Here is a 15187-nt window from a genome sequence, read left to right as displayed (position 1 = left end):
TTCCGCTTTTTGAATGTTGATTAAAGCTTAAGCCTTTTAGTCTGTGCTATTATTGCATGAATGACCTGCAGAACAATAATGAATTTATCAAGAGCTCTCACTAAAACTTATCGGTTAGAAAGTGGCTCAAAGTGCGGTTCAGCTGCATCTAAAGCACCTGTCCAGACTTCATTCAAAGGTAAAATGTTACAGAAGGCTGTTTGAATCCAGAATTAAAGCCAGTGACCTGATAACAAAAGCAGACGGGCCACTCGCGGCTTTTTGTCTCCTCGGCTCAGAATGCTTCAGTTCTCCCACAAGGAGGTTTAGGGGAACAGCAGGGCAACCTTTTCAACTAAAGCTGAAATAGTAGAAGCTGCTCCACAGATTACAGCACCTCTGTTCGTCTCTGGGATCAGACACTTCAGAGAAAGAAAATCCTCATCTGGTCCGTGCAGAAAGGTTTTTAGGAGGTCTGGCTGCTCCATGTCAGAAACAGTGAGTCCGTCACAATCTGGATATATAGCTTCATGTTTCAGTGACCTTTAACTATTGATGGGATTTTTAGAGTGCAAAAGAAACGCTGAGGTGTATTTGCTTCAACATTTCATTATGTTTTTGCTATTTGTTTTATCTCAACTTCTAACAGAGAAAAGAAACAAACTTCCTGACTACAATTCTTAAAAGAGATGACATTTTTAGGTAAAAGATGAATGACAATTGGCTCCACCAAGTGGTGATTACCCAAAGGAACATTGAAAAATCAATTAGTATTAAGGAGGAAAAATATTAAATTTACATACTGACTTTCTTTTTTTGATTGATTTGGTGTATTTCAAGCATTAATCATAGACAACACTAGAAAAAAAATTCCTGGTTGGCCTAGCGGGTAAACTCCCGCGCTAACAAACAGGAGGTTACCGGTTCGGATCCCACTGGGTGTTTATTTATCTGTTTCTTTTTTTTTTTTTATAATCCCAAAACTGTTAACTTCAGGCAAATGTTTTTAAAAAATAGACAGGGCCTATAAATGACAAAATAGCAATGTGGGGGTGTTTGTTTTGATTTTGGTACTTCTAAAGGATAAACAAATAGTGCAGTTGGTTGCGTAATCCATGGAATGTGTCCACAAAGCTGTGTGATGCACTTCCAGTTTCTTGGTGGCCTAGCGGGTAAACTCCCGCGCTAACAATCAAGAGATTGCTGGTTCAAATCTCACAGGGGGCTTATTTGTTTGTTTCTTTCTTTTTTTCCCAAAACTGTTCAATTCAGGTGAATATTTTTTTTTTAAAAATAGACAGGGCCAATAAATGACAAAATAGCAATGTGGGGGGTGTTTGTTTTGATTTTGGTACTTTTAAAGGATAAGCAAATAGTGCAGTTGGTTGCGTAATCCATGGAATGTATCCATGGAGCTGTTATGGGGTAAGATGGCTGTTGGCGACTACGAAGGCGGCGGCATGGGAAGGAATTCAGACACAGCTCAAGAGACCAAAACAAACGCTGACGTCACGTCAGTGTCAGGATTTGATTGGCTGGATATCGATGTGCTCCTGGATCGACCACTTGCTCTGGTGACACTGTTTGGGCGAAGTTTTTCACTCTGAATTTTTTTACGTCGAATTTCTGACCCATCAAAATTTTGAGTCTCGAAATTAAAAACACATATTTTTTAGGATAGAAAATATTTTTGGGAGGATAAAATTTTGCTGTTTAAGAAGCAAGGGTTAAAAAAAAATCAGAATAAAAATTCAGAGGTTAAAAAAATTTAGAATAAAAATTCAGAGGTTAAAAAAAATTCAGAAAAAAAATTCATAGGTTTAAAAAATTCAAAATAAAAATTAAGGGGGAAAAAATTTCAGAGTGTGATGGAACTAAAAAACTTCCATAGAAAAGTAATTAGTTAGTTATGCACTACTTAGTTACTGAATTACATTTTAATAAAAGTAAATATTAGCATTACTGTGGATAAAAAAAGTTGCTTTTTAAAATATGTGTATTTCTAATTAGTTTTTAGTCAATAGTAATTAATAAAAGGATTCAAAAGGATTCAAAGGATTTATTATGTCAGACCAGTGGACAAATTAATGTCACTGGCAGAGATTGGAACTCAGGTCCCGGGGAAAAATATAAACAAACAATAAATAAATAAATAAAGCAAACATATAGAACACAACAGTCACACAGAGTTCAGCAGCCTGACAGCTTCAGGGAAGAAGCTGTTTCGGAGCCTGGTGGTTCTGGATCTAATGCTCCTCAGCCTCCTGCCTGATGGGAGTGGTTGGAACAGACCATGTGCCGGGTGGGTGGGGTCTTTGATTATGTTCAGACCCCTCTTCCTGCATCTTATGATGTAGAGATCTGTGGTGGCTGGCAGCTCTCCCCCCACAGTTCTCTGGGTGGCTTTTACCACACGCTGCAGAGCTTTCCTCTCAGCGGTGGTGCAGCTGCCGTGCAGCACGTTGATTCAGGTGCAGAGGACGCTCTCCACAGCAGCATGGTAGAAGCTCATCAGGGCTGAGCCTCCAAGTCCAGCCCGCCGCAGTTTCCTGAGGAAGTACAGGAGCTGGTGGGCCTTTTTGACCAGCTGGGAAGTGTTGGTGCTCCAGGAGAGGTCCTCGCTGATGTGCACACCCAGATACTTATAGCTGGAGACAAGCCCCACTGGTGCTCCATCGATCTGAAGGGGTGGGGCGTCTGCTTTTCCTGAAATCCACCACCATCTCCTTGGTCTTCTTCACGTTGATGCAGAGGTTGTTCTCTCTGCACCATTGCACCAAAATCTCCACCTCCTCTTGGTAGTCAGACTCATCGTTGTTGCTGATGTGTCCTACTACCACGGTGTCGTCTGCAAACTTGACTATATGGCAACTGAGGTGTCTCACCGAGCAGTCATACGTCAGCAGAGGGAACAGGAGGGGGCTCAGCACACAGCCCTGGGGTGTGTCAGTGTTCAGGGTGAGGGTACGGGAGATGGTATTGTGGATCCTGACAGTCTGTTGTCTATTTGTCAGGAAATCCTGAACCCAGTAGTGTGGGGCTCAGGCAAAGGGTGGAGAGTTTCTGCAGCAGGGTCTGTGGGATGATGGTGTTGAAGGCTGAGGAGAAATCCAGGAAGAGCATTCGGATGTAGGTGTTCCTGCCCTCCAGGTGCTGAAGGGCAGTGTGGACCACAGATGAGATGGCATCATCAGTGGAGCGGTTCTTCTTGTAAGCTAACTGCTGCGGGTCCACAGTGGCATCGATGTACACATACACGCACAGGGCAGTAACTTAACCTAAAATCTAATGATCCACTTCTGTACTATGGCTGTACCCTATTTGTGTTTTCTACAACCTGTTGCTAGCAGCATACTAGAATAAAAATTCAGAGATCTCTATGGGTACTACAACTTGGTGCCCCGTAAAAACATAAATTAAGGTCTGTAAGACCATCAATAACACAATATACCCGAGCAACGGCTTGGCACCTTACTCCATCTCACTGCTACTTTGTATGTTTTCCCATCGTTGATATTTTCTATCATATCCACTGTATTCAAAGTTAAGTCATGGACTTTTGCAAAACACACAAAGCAGGACTGGGTTGCTAGGAAACACAAATACTTGTTCAATCTCAGTTAGATCAAGGTTAGGAATGTGTGGAAGAGACTAAGAGTGTCTATGTGTTTTTTTGTTTTTTAATGTAAAGCCATAGAAAATAAATGCTAAGTTTTATACTTTACTTTTTCAATGCCCAGGTGACTGTCAAAAGAAGTCCCCAAATCGTGACAATTTCCCCAGAAACTAAGAATAGTCAGGATGAGGTAAATATAGAACCAATGGAAACAAATTAGCTCTGTGTCAGGTCTGTGAGCAACAAGTGAAAATGTTAGGAATAAGGAACTAGGGGGCTCTGATCAACTTTTCCTCATCCTGCTGTAGACTCTCTACAGTTTCAAAATAAACAACCGATTTTGACAAACTTGATGTAATACTTGGTGAACTACATTAAAATGCTTGTTCTTTACTTGAGTTCTACAGTTTAACTTTCTAAAAGCACAGTGGGAACAGACTCATTTACTGCTGGCAGACAGCATGGAGAAGATTCAGATAAATGACTAACATTGCGTGTCATTTTTACCTCTTTGAAGTTATTTTTAGTATAACAACAGCCCTAATTGCATTACTCTCAGTATACTGAGTAACAAATTTCATGTTTCACGTCACAGCTGAATGTTTTTGCCTGTCTGCAGCTGTGGACAATTTGAGTGTGCAGAAATACTTATGATGGTTTTCACTTTCAGGCCGAGATCAAATTATCACAGCCATCACACAGTCAATTAACTTCAATTCTGTGCCCCGTCATGTCCTTTAAACCACTTGATCCTCATGAGCATGGCACAGCATATACGATTTGTGCATTACGTGAATGGAGTGCCTGTCAGAGTTGTGCACAATGAGGATGAAATAGCTTCTGGCCTAGTTAATGGAGATGGATTGTATCCAGAATGATGGAAAGTCACATTTACTGAAGGCCACAGCCAGGTTGAAGTCCTGAACTGTTAGTGCGCTCGGGGAGGCTGATGGCTGTTACACATATGACCGGCTCAGAGGTGAAAACGGCGGGCCAGCCTTCTGCAGTCGAGCAGTTACAATAATTAGGCTTGACCGTGCTCCCGCTTATCCATTATTCCTGGCTTGTCCATTTGAGATTCCTCAAGTGTTTGCAATTTCTACCTCAGAGTGAACACTTGCCAGAAAGTTTTCTTACCTCTAGTTGATCATGTAGGACCAGAAGCAGTTTAGTAAAAAGCAGAATAACGGTATGATAGATTTGAAAGACCTTTTTCTGCAAAGTAACTTAATGCTACAGTATGTACACTCACTTTACTTTATCTGAACACGCCGACTGATCTTATCAGGATTCTTAAGCACAAACAGATGGATGTGGCTTGAGAACTCTGTCGTTATGTGCCAGGTGCACCACATAAGGAGGAAATCATTCACGCGCTTTGCTTCTTGGAAAGATGGATCTCTTTGAATCTCTTAAACAGGATGTATACCATCATTAAATTGTGACCTTGAACACTTAATAAGAAAGCTGACATTCATCATCAGAAGCAAGGAAATATTTAGTCTATTGAAATCCCACACTGATGAAAATGGTGTTTTTGGTGTTTTTACAATGTTCTTGTGGCATTTTTAGGATATGGTGGACGTACTGTTAAGAAAATTAATCCCAAAACTTAAATTCTGAGTATTTCTTTATTCAAATCGCTGTGAATCTGGAGCATATGAAAAGATGCTGTTGGAAAAAAATATCACAGCATTGTAGGTGCTACAAAATACGAGGTGAGCTGTTACACCACTTTCGTTCTAGGAGATTGAGGAACATAAGATAAAAGTAATTTTTGTTCTAGCTTTAAATTAATAACTTTTATGTTATGCTCCTCAGTCCCCAAGACAAAAAGGGGCGTAACATAAATTGGGGGCTCGTCCGGGATCATGACACAACCTGTTGAAGACCATCTCACTCTGGACTGGACTGAAATGTGGAACCTTGTAGTGAGCAGCGAAGTAACAACTCCCCTCTAGGGCAGAGGTCTGCAACTTTTAACACCAAAAGACCCATTTGGTCCAGTTTCTTACGGACCAGAACCCAGCAAGAGCCTCCAAATCCCGTTTAATCTTTTAGAAAAATTTTAATGTGGTTGTTTAGCTATTCCTTTTGAAAATGTAGCTTTTAAATATTTACAATTACTGAATTAAAAAGGTGTGATATTTTTCTATAAATAACAACTTTAACGTCTTTCCTTTTGATAGCAGCAAATACAAATTCCTTTCAAAATAAAATCCACTGTCTCAAATAAGATCCTCCTGCTGCAGCAGATTTTGAATAAAAATATTCAAGAAAACCAAGTCAAACATGACATTTTATTTCATTACGACAACAACTAGATGCTAGGGTGCAGCATATCTTAGAATCTGCTAAACTCAACAAACTAATTTAATGTTTATGAATATTATTAGCACTTTTCTTAAAGCCAAAGAGCCAAAATGGACAGGTAAAGGAGCCGCATGTAGCTCCGTGGCCTAAGGTTGCAGACCCCTGGTCTAGGGGTATGATTCTTGAGAAGTCCCGGACGAGCCGCCAATTTATGTTACACCCATGTCTAGGGGCTTGTAAAAGAATGTAACATAAAGGTAGAAAGAAAACAAACTAAATATGTCAACGACCCAAAACCTCTCACAAAGAAACCCAGGCTGAAAATAAAATGGGAATTTATTTACAGCAAGATTTAAACTATACAAAAATAACAAAAATTCAAGGACCAAAGCCTCCTAACAATAGTCAACAAAGTAAATGCTCTGCTGCTGCCAGCTGGGGGGAGGAAAAGGGGGTTCCAACAGATGATGTGGCAGTATTTGAATGCTGCTTCTGGAGGTCCTCATCCAAACAGGTGCGCTGAACAATTGCAAACAAACAAAATGTGCAAACAAGCAGGAGGGGGAAAAATGAGGAAAGACAGAAAAACTTCCACTGCAGCCAAACACAAAAGAAAACAGAAAGATATTCTAAAAGTACAAACTAAACTAAATACACGGCCTCAGCGGTAACAGGACCGCAAGCTCCCTGCTCTGCTCCAGTGTGATGCATCCACTTGCAGACAAATATATTCATGTACATTTGGTTTCCTTGAGCTGGTATCTGGCTCAAGGCTCCACAGACTGATACCTCCAGTATTGTAGAACCGGTAATATAAATTTGAAAATTGACAAGATTATGCATGCTCAAATTCTGAGTTGAGAATTACCATGGTGCGAAATGACTCACTTTTTATGTACCCCGGGCGGTAGTCATCCAGTTGCTGACCCATCTCGCGGCGGCAGTTGTATTTGTGACCCTGGCATCCTTGTCAAGGCAGTACTTTTGTCTCTTCCCCGAGGGTTTGTCATATATACATTTCTATAGTTAGAGCATCGTTTTTTTCAAGTAAAGTTTGACTTTATTTCCCAATTTATGAAAATTCCGCCAGTCTTCAGTGTTTTTTTTTTTTTTTTTGTTCCTCCGCCTTTCAAAAACAGAAACATGATATGTCAATGGCGACTGTTGCTATAAGATTACAGGAACATTCACAGTTCTAATGAAACAGCTACCACAGAACAAATGACCTGCTTCAGGCCTGTGTCGGCAGGCGTCTGCCGTGCGCGTTGGGTGAAGAGCAGCTCCTCACCTGCCAACAATCAGCGGGCTCGCTCAGCTCATTAGCCCCGGCTCCTCTCGTTCAAACACACATCTTCCTGAGACTCCACATCACAGCAGGAGGCATGGCTGGGATAAATAAGGAATAATAAAGGTACCATTCTGGCTGTGAGTTGACCTGAATATGAGGCTCCTCAGAGGCTCTGCCGACACACTGCAACATTACAAGGAGCGGAGCACTTTATGGAGGAAGTTGAGATGGAATCCAACTTAAAGTGGAGTAACACCAGTACACGAGGAGGGGGGCTTAGGCTCTTAGAGATGCTTGTCTCAGTACAACCTTTGCATGCTTTGATATCAACGGCTATATTTAGAGCAGCTAGGATGAACGATAAACAATTAAGTTTTCTAAGATTCAGAACAGAGCAGAAACTTCGCACTGTAGTTAGTGACTTTTAAAGTAAAACACAAAAAATAAAGCATTAAGTTAATAATTGACCCTTTATAATCATTTGTGTTCATTTGATTCATGCCTTTCTGAGACTCTATTATCATTAGCATGATCCAAACAATTACAAAAACCCACTGTATTTACCATAACTTGATGCGGGTTTTCTCTCTTGCAGTTCTTCATCATTCCACTAGGGGTAGTAGAAGTTCTTTTCCCGATCATCCAAAATGGCTGCTTCCATGAATTCTCAAAAACACTTTTGGCAGGAAAAGGTTTTGCTAATTTTCAAAACTTTATGGTGAGAATAACTCATCTATTGTTTTTTATTTTTTTTAAACGACTACTTGCTATATTAAAATATGTTGATAAAGAATCATTTACAGTTACACTCTGTTAAAATTGTGTGTTTCAAATTCGAGACAGTAGGTAAATATGCTTCTTTTTTAACACACTTCAATATTTTTACATCTTAAAATAACATTGCAGTGAACAAAAACTTATCAAATCACCCAACATATGTATATCCAATTTTGTAAAAAAAATATGTTGTAAATTATTTTAATTTTCTATCAATTCTTTGATGTTGTGGGCTTTAAAGGGTTAAATAATTTTTTTGTAGTTTTTTTTTTCGTAAAAAAAGGAACAACAATAGATTTATGTGAATTCTCAGACACAGACAGTTTTTAGACATTATTTCACTGAAATTAAAAATGAAGAAGAAAAAATCCTGATGCTTGGCCTTGGGGTACAGAAAGTTCACACAGATACGAAACACTGCTGCAGTATCCGATCAGACATCTACGAGGACAATATTTAACGTAGGGGACATTCGTTTGGTTGTCAGCCTCGGTGCTGAACTCATGCCATGTATCATCTGCTGACCTTCAGCGCCGTGCCCTGACAGCAGCCCGGGGCGCGCGCAGGGTGACTAATGTCGCCTCAGCCGCCACCTCCTCACACCAAAGGCCTCTAATATCCTTCAAGTATTATCCGAACCCGGTGTCTACAGATTCCTATCGCTGCTTCTGGCTTTAATTATTCACACTGCTGAATCTCGTGCTCATCAGGGACGGAGTTGGACTCCAGCTCTCTCCTGCGCTCATCTATCGCTCTGTGTGTCATTACCTCATCCTTCTCTCGTATCTTGTGCTGCATAAAAGAGCAGTTCAAGCTGCTAATGTGTCAGTCACATATATCTGAATGATTTATTTGAGTAAAGTAAACAAGAGTTTGCTTTTTAATCTTCCTGACCTTTAATTTAGCTAAAATTAAACTTCAGATTGCAAATATTGACTGTATATGAAAACTGGACTTAGTGAGTGTGACGTCACCTCAGTGACATGCACGCAGGGGAGGCAGATGAGGCACAGAATATATAAATATAGCTTAAAAAACTCAAAAATAAAATTAAAAATCAAATATTAATTTGTAGACATGCCTATTATATGGCTAAATTTGTGGATTTTCAGCGTTTTTTTTTTTCTGGGGGGGGTGGGGGGGGTAGTTGTATTGCTTAGCTTTTGAGCAAGAAGTATGCAACCATGTTGGAGACAACTCAGTGAGAAGTGATTGATCCAAGTTGGTTTGAGTCTACAGCTATGGCCGCAACTCTCTCCAATCAGGACTGAGCTTGGGGGAAGGCCACACCCCTGCCACTTAAAAGTGGGCTTAAGAGAATCTGTCAAACACTTTTATGTTTGTTTATGTTTAGCTTCTTCCACAAATCAAACGTTCAATGTGAGACCACATACTTTTATTGAAGCATCTGATTGGTCAGTTTAGAAAAAAAAATTGCATGGTGAGGTTCACCATACTGCATGAGCTGCATCTGATTGACGGCCGCTTTCAGCGATACTTCTGTATCTTTGTGACCCAGTTTGATGACTTGATGTCCCACATTAGTCCAAGGAGGGACTCTCCTCCATGTTGCTTTTGGAGTCCATCTAATCGTGTCATCAACACGTCCAGGGCCAAAGAGTCCATTAGTAGTTGACACAATGAGTGTTCTTTGCCAAATTCTAGACTATAATGTATTGCATGTATTTGTTTGTTTTATGTTGATGTTTCACAGTGACGTGCAGTGAGGTTCATGGCTGGTGAGGCACTGACGTCATCATTCAGATTTACAAACATATAAACTCTACAGAGCAGCTTATTCACCATGTGATTGACAACTGTTAAAATGGGTTGTTTAAAATTACATGTAATTAATTTTCTTCTGTAAATTACATAACATGCAAATTAAAGTCACCATTAATCAAATGAAAATGTAAATATATGTTCAACATTTTTAAAATTCTTCAATAAAACAGTAAGGAGGTCTGTACACAGGCGAGTCACCAAAAAGAAAGTATGATGTTTAAATGAAGAATATTTGCTAAGTACAATATTTTCCGATGTGATTGTTTTGTGAGCAATTGATGCAGTTCCACCACCTTTCTTTCCTCAGTGAGAAAAGCAAGTGCCAAGCCATGTTTCAATTAAAAACAGACAAGTTAAATTATAGTCTAAAATCAAACCATAATGATAAAAGACTTATTTAAGGGTGATCTGACATTTAAAATAGTCGTATCCATTGTTGTAGGTTGGTTTAGGTTGTAAATAATAAAAGAGTGGTGGGCGGGGACATTTTTTTGCAGACATCAAAACTGAGGTTGGATGTCATTATGCTGTTGCGGTAGCATCAACAACACCTGCAAAGCTTCTTTTTCACAGTAGTCGTTAAGGACTGTTGTGTGACTGACGAAAAGGACTTAACTGCTTTTAAAAGGTTCAAGCTGTGTGAGGTTAAAACAGAACTGTCAAGTTCTCTTGTAAAATAACATATAAAATCAATCGATTTGTTGATCTTGTGTCAGCTCACATACTGAAACTTTGTGGTTTTCTGTGCGTGTGGTTTGTCATAGCGCTCACACGCATTTATCTCTGAGCTGAGTGCTGCACAATTTTACTTTTACCTTTTTTCAAACCTGGCATTCTCTCGTGCACCAACCTAACCTCTCCTCTCACCTCCGAGCTTCTCCTGCTCAAATGGGGAGCCCGGGTCTTATTTCTCCATGACAGGTTTGGAACAAAAGACGCTCAGTTTTTTGGTAGTTGGGACTTTGGGAGCAGAAAGGAGGAGGGCAGTGGAGGACAGAGGATGGGCCGCCAGACTGACAGGCTGCCACCGGGGACCAAGGTGTAGAGACGTTTGGGGAGTTGGAGTTTGTGGCTCAAAAGATAAGCATCAGAGAGAATATGAGAGGCTAGATGATAATCTTTTAACAGGAAGTCAGGCTACTATTGCAAGAGAAACCACAAGAGGAAGACTGACCTTGTGCTATGTCGCACAGCTTTTTGAAACAGGCCCTCCTACCTACTGCTGACAGGAAGAAACTTCGTCATAGTGTTGCTTTCTGAAAGGCCGAGCTGACGGTTGGAAACTCAAATAAATGTTAATTATATAAGAAGAGTTCAGCGCATTCTGCTCTCCAGGGACTTTTTCTCTTTTAACATTTTCCAATCAAACTGTGGTTTGGGTTTCATAGATGGTCAAAAGAGAACTGTTTTATGCTCCAAAAAAGATTCAAAGTGATCAACATCCTGCACGAGTCTGCTCTACAGTATTCAAAAACAGCCAGTTAGCATAATTTTAAACTGAAAAGTTAGAGACCACTGCCAAAAAAAAAAAAAATGTGTTTTTGGTGTTTTTAACATATTCTTGAGGCATTTTTCTGATAATGGACGACAGAAAATGAAAATTAAGCTTAAAATTGCATCTCTGAGTATTTCTTTACTAAAATCAAAACTTCTGTAAAGAAGTGAAATCTAGTACTTCTGGCACCAAAACAGTTCCGTGTGTGGTAGATGGGGTCTCTGTCAATGAAATGTGGCGACAACACTACATCAGAATATTTAACCGTGTCCAGAGTGATTTTCTGTAGCAAATTACACTGATACCATTGTTGTAATCACCACTGACAAGCTATCCTCAAATAGTCTACTGGACTTGATGGGGTATCTTCTGAGCATGTGAAGTTTGCTAGTGCAAGGGTAATCCCACTACTTGCCATGTGTTTTACAGCTCGCTCTTCTTGTGCATGGTTTTTTACCAGACTCTATGCTATCTGTTCTCTTAGTACCAGTGACAAACAGCAAAGCTGGGAAAAATGGTAGTTCTGAAAATTACCGACCAATAGCTCTGGCCAGCATACTGTCAAAACATTTTGAAATAATCCTACTGGACAGGATCACAGAGGTTGTAAAAACGACTGACAATCAATTTGGGTTTAAAGAAAAGCTTGGTACTAACATGTATTTATGCTCTCAAAGAAATGATCTATAAATAGAGGAATTTAAATTCCTCTGTTTTTGTGTGTTTTCTAGATGCTTCTAAAGCGTTTCACATAAATCATAAGAAATGATTGATGAAACTGGCAAAGAGAGGTGTACATAAATGTGTTGTACATATTTTGGCCTATTGGTATACTCAGCAAACAATGCAGGTTAAATGGGGAAACCAGATGTCAGATCCTTTTAAAGCTAGCAAAGGGGTGAGACAGGGGGGTATTCTCTCTCCTATTCTTTATCATTTGAATTTGGATGAGTTGTCCCTTAAGCAGAAAGCCTGTCGCACTGGTTGTGTGGCTGGAGATCTCATCATCAACCATTTGATGTATGCTGATGACATAGTTGTGATGAGTCCAAGTGCTGCAAAACTCGCAAAACATCTGTTCAGCTTATGGGCTAGATAATGACATCACATTTAATGCACAAAAAAGCTTGATTGTGATTTCAAAAGAAGACAAATACCAAAAATGCCCTGATTCTTATCTATCAAATGCTATGCTTGTGTGTATAGGATAATAAGATAAAATATCTTGTAATTTAAGATGACACGTAAGATTACGTCAATATTTACAGACGGTGGTAAGTGGCCAAGCCAACACTCGTCAAGGTGGCTTTATTTAAAGAGTGCATCTTTGGGCAAACTATAAAAGGCTCAGTATGAGAACGCTGCAGGTGGCATACAAGAGAGTGCTTCTAGAAAAGCCAAGGTGGACGAGTGCTAGTGAGCTGTTTGTTTCCCCGTAGAATTAACACTCTTCAGGTTTGCATACGCTCACTATTGTTCAGGTTCATCTGCAGACTCAATGCTTCAAAGAACACTCTCATCTGGGCAATAAGTAACATTAGATTTAGTGCCATACGCTTACAGTCAAAAATATGGAGACACTGGAGGGACTGTCTTTTTAACTCATTTTCATGGTGCATCATATATAATCAATATTTTTATTAACTTCTATAATTTTTTTGTGTACTGTTCTTAACTTGTGTATTCCTGACATTATGATTTTTTAATGTAGTTTTATTGATTGGACTATGAGACCAGAATAAATTCTATCTACCAAATTCCTGTGAATCAGGAGCAGACTGGAAAAACTGTTTGGTAATCAGTGTATTTGTGACAGAAAATATGCTGGGCTCTCCTCATTTCTGATGCATCCACTTGTAGACGACTAGATCCATACATGTCTTTGTTTTCCTTGTCCGAGCTGGTATTTTCACTCAAAACTGCATGGCTGGATAGCTCCAATATTGCAACCATTTTTGTTGCATCCTAATGTTAGGTTTGGGCTGTGAGCAAGTGGGAGAGCACGTGAACAGATGGATGATGGGAAGTAGGGCCAGGCTTTCTCTGCGCCAACAGTTCTGCCCACAACTCAGAAATATATTTCTAATAAACTACAGCTGCTCTGCAGAAACTATGTCCTAAAAAACATTATAGGTTTTTTGATTTTGTCTAAAAACTGCATAATTATGACAAAAAGACAACTGGGAACCCTTTTACAATAGATCGAAAGATAATCTGAGTATGAAAGGAAATTATTAGATTTGAAATATTGTAAAGAAAAAGTCATTAAAACTTAGTTATTCCTAAAAATTAACTTAATACTTTCCAAACAATCAGGGCTTTACTGTACACATGTGGACTAGGGATGCAACATTTCACTTTCACCACGATACAGTTAAAATCTTGATTTGTGGATCACGTTTTTGTTTTCTGATTTTTGTATTATGAAACAACAACAAAAACCTAAATAAAATTCAGAAAAATCATTTTTGATATAAGCAAATCAATAAATCAAGAAAAACTTTTAAGTTGACTTTCACCAAAGCTGGTGTAATGGAATAAAACAGTATTAAATATAATAAACTTAGTACAATACACACATTTTACATTTTCAGTGTAAATCTATGAAAAGATATACAGTAGGGATACAACAATTAATTTCCCTACAATTCGGTTCAACTGTGTAACATACGGTTACTGAGAACTATGGCCTAATGTGGATAATATGGGCATGTTAATGAATTTATCAATAGCTTGAGAAACAGATTGAATAATAATTGTCATATTAACAATAGAGCAATTTCTAAAAATGACCCCAAAGGCACAGGCGGTGCTCCGAGCACACTCACCAAAAAGAGATTCAGAGGAAGAAAAAGTCCTTTTAAAGTCAGTAGGAAGTTTTTATCTAAACCCCTTGACGTCTACTGAAGCTTCAAACTCAGCATCTACATGAAACCAAACACGTGATTTTTTTTTAAGCTGGAAGTAGATTTAGACTTCAAGGGGTTAAAAACTGAATGTCATTTCTTTTTCTTAAAGGTGAAGGAAACAGTCTCGAGGATTTTTAAATCAGAGCGGCCAACGTTCTCTCTGTTACAAAACTAATAAAACCCAGTTCTAAAAACAGCAGACTTTACACAGAAGAAGAAATTAAATATTAAAGGTTAAATTGGGGTAAAATATTACCATTAATCCTAATTTGGGCTCACAGAAATGAAGCCAGATGTTGACGATGAGAGTAAATGTCAACCTGCTTCCTTTTGCACGCGGCGGAGTAGAAGCTGAAATGTCAATACGCTGCTGCTCACATTAAACGGAAATATCTGTCGCAGCTAAAGCCTCTTTCTGCTCTGATTTCACAGATCTCAGGTTAAGCAATTTTTCCAAAAAGAATGCAGAAGAAAGCAACAAAGTCTCAAGCAGGGAACGTTTGCAAAATGACAAAGAATGTTTCCACAAAAGTTACAAAGATCTGCAAACATTGCAAACGGCCGTGCATTCTCTGAACTCTCAGCTTAAAGATCACAGCGGAGGTGCAGAAGACAGAGCCCCACCACATGCCACATTTTAGTGTCTAAAGCTGTGAAGACTTTGAGTTGTAGGCCAGTCACCCACCGAGCAGGAAGTCATTTTAGGTTATCGCACAGCACTCAGTACACAACTTTACAAACAAGGGAGGAAAGGAGAGCGTACACACTCTGAGCGAAATTCAGAGCGGCATTCACAGCTTACTGGTCACCTACTGACGCCGGTGTACTCCACAAGGCTTCAGAAAAAGAAGGTAACCTTTTCAATTTCAGACAACATATTCAGTAATTTGGAGCATAAAAAGCTGATATGAATAATAGTGTGTGGCAATTGCTGCAGAAAGGGCAGAAGTTTCGATCATGTTCCATCAGAGTTCCAGTTTCAACGATTGGTGTGTAATTATTATATACATATATATATATATATA

At 39.3% G+C, this 15187-nt stretch overlaps 1 protein-coding gene across 1 annotated transcript in view; it reads left to right on the top strand.

The window, feature by feature from the left end:
* The first annotated feature begins 14863 nt into the window (after window positions 1-14863).
* The window catches only part of LOC112153505 (cytokine-dependent hematopoietic cell linker), a 16987-nt gene continuing 16663 nt past the window's right edge, over window positions 14864-15187 (top strand). Inside the window, exon 1 of the mRNA XM_024283775.2 lies at window positions 14864-15013. The gene's annotated coding sequence lies outside the window, so the exon portion shown is untranslated. The remainder of the gene's footprint in view (window positions 15014-15187) is intronic.

Source organism: Oryzias melastigma, linkage group LG10 (genome assembly GCF_002922805.2).
Source record: "Oryzias melastigma strain HK-1 linkage group LG10, ASM292280v2, whole genome shotgun sequence".
Classification (NCBI taxonomy): Eukaryota; Metazoa; Chordata; class Actinopteri; order Beloniformes; family Adrianichthyidae; genus Oryzias; species Oryzias melastigma.
Note: the sequence above shows the minus strand (reverse complement) of the source record. Positions and strands in the feature narration are given on the sequence as shown.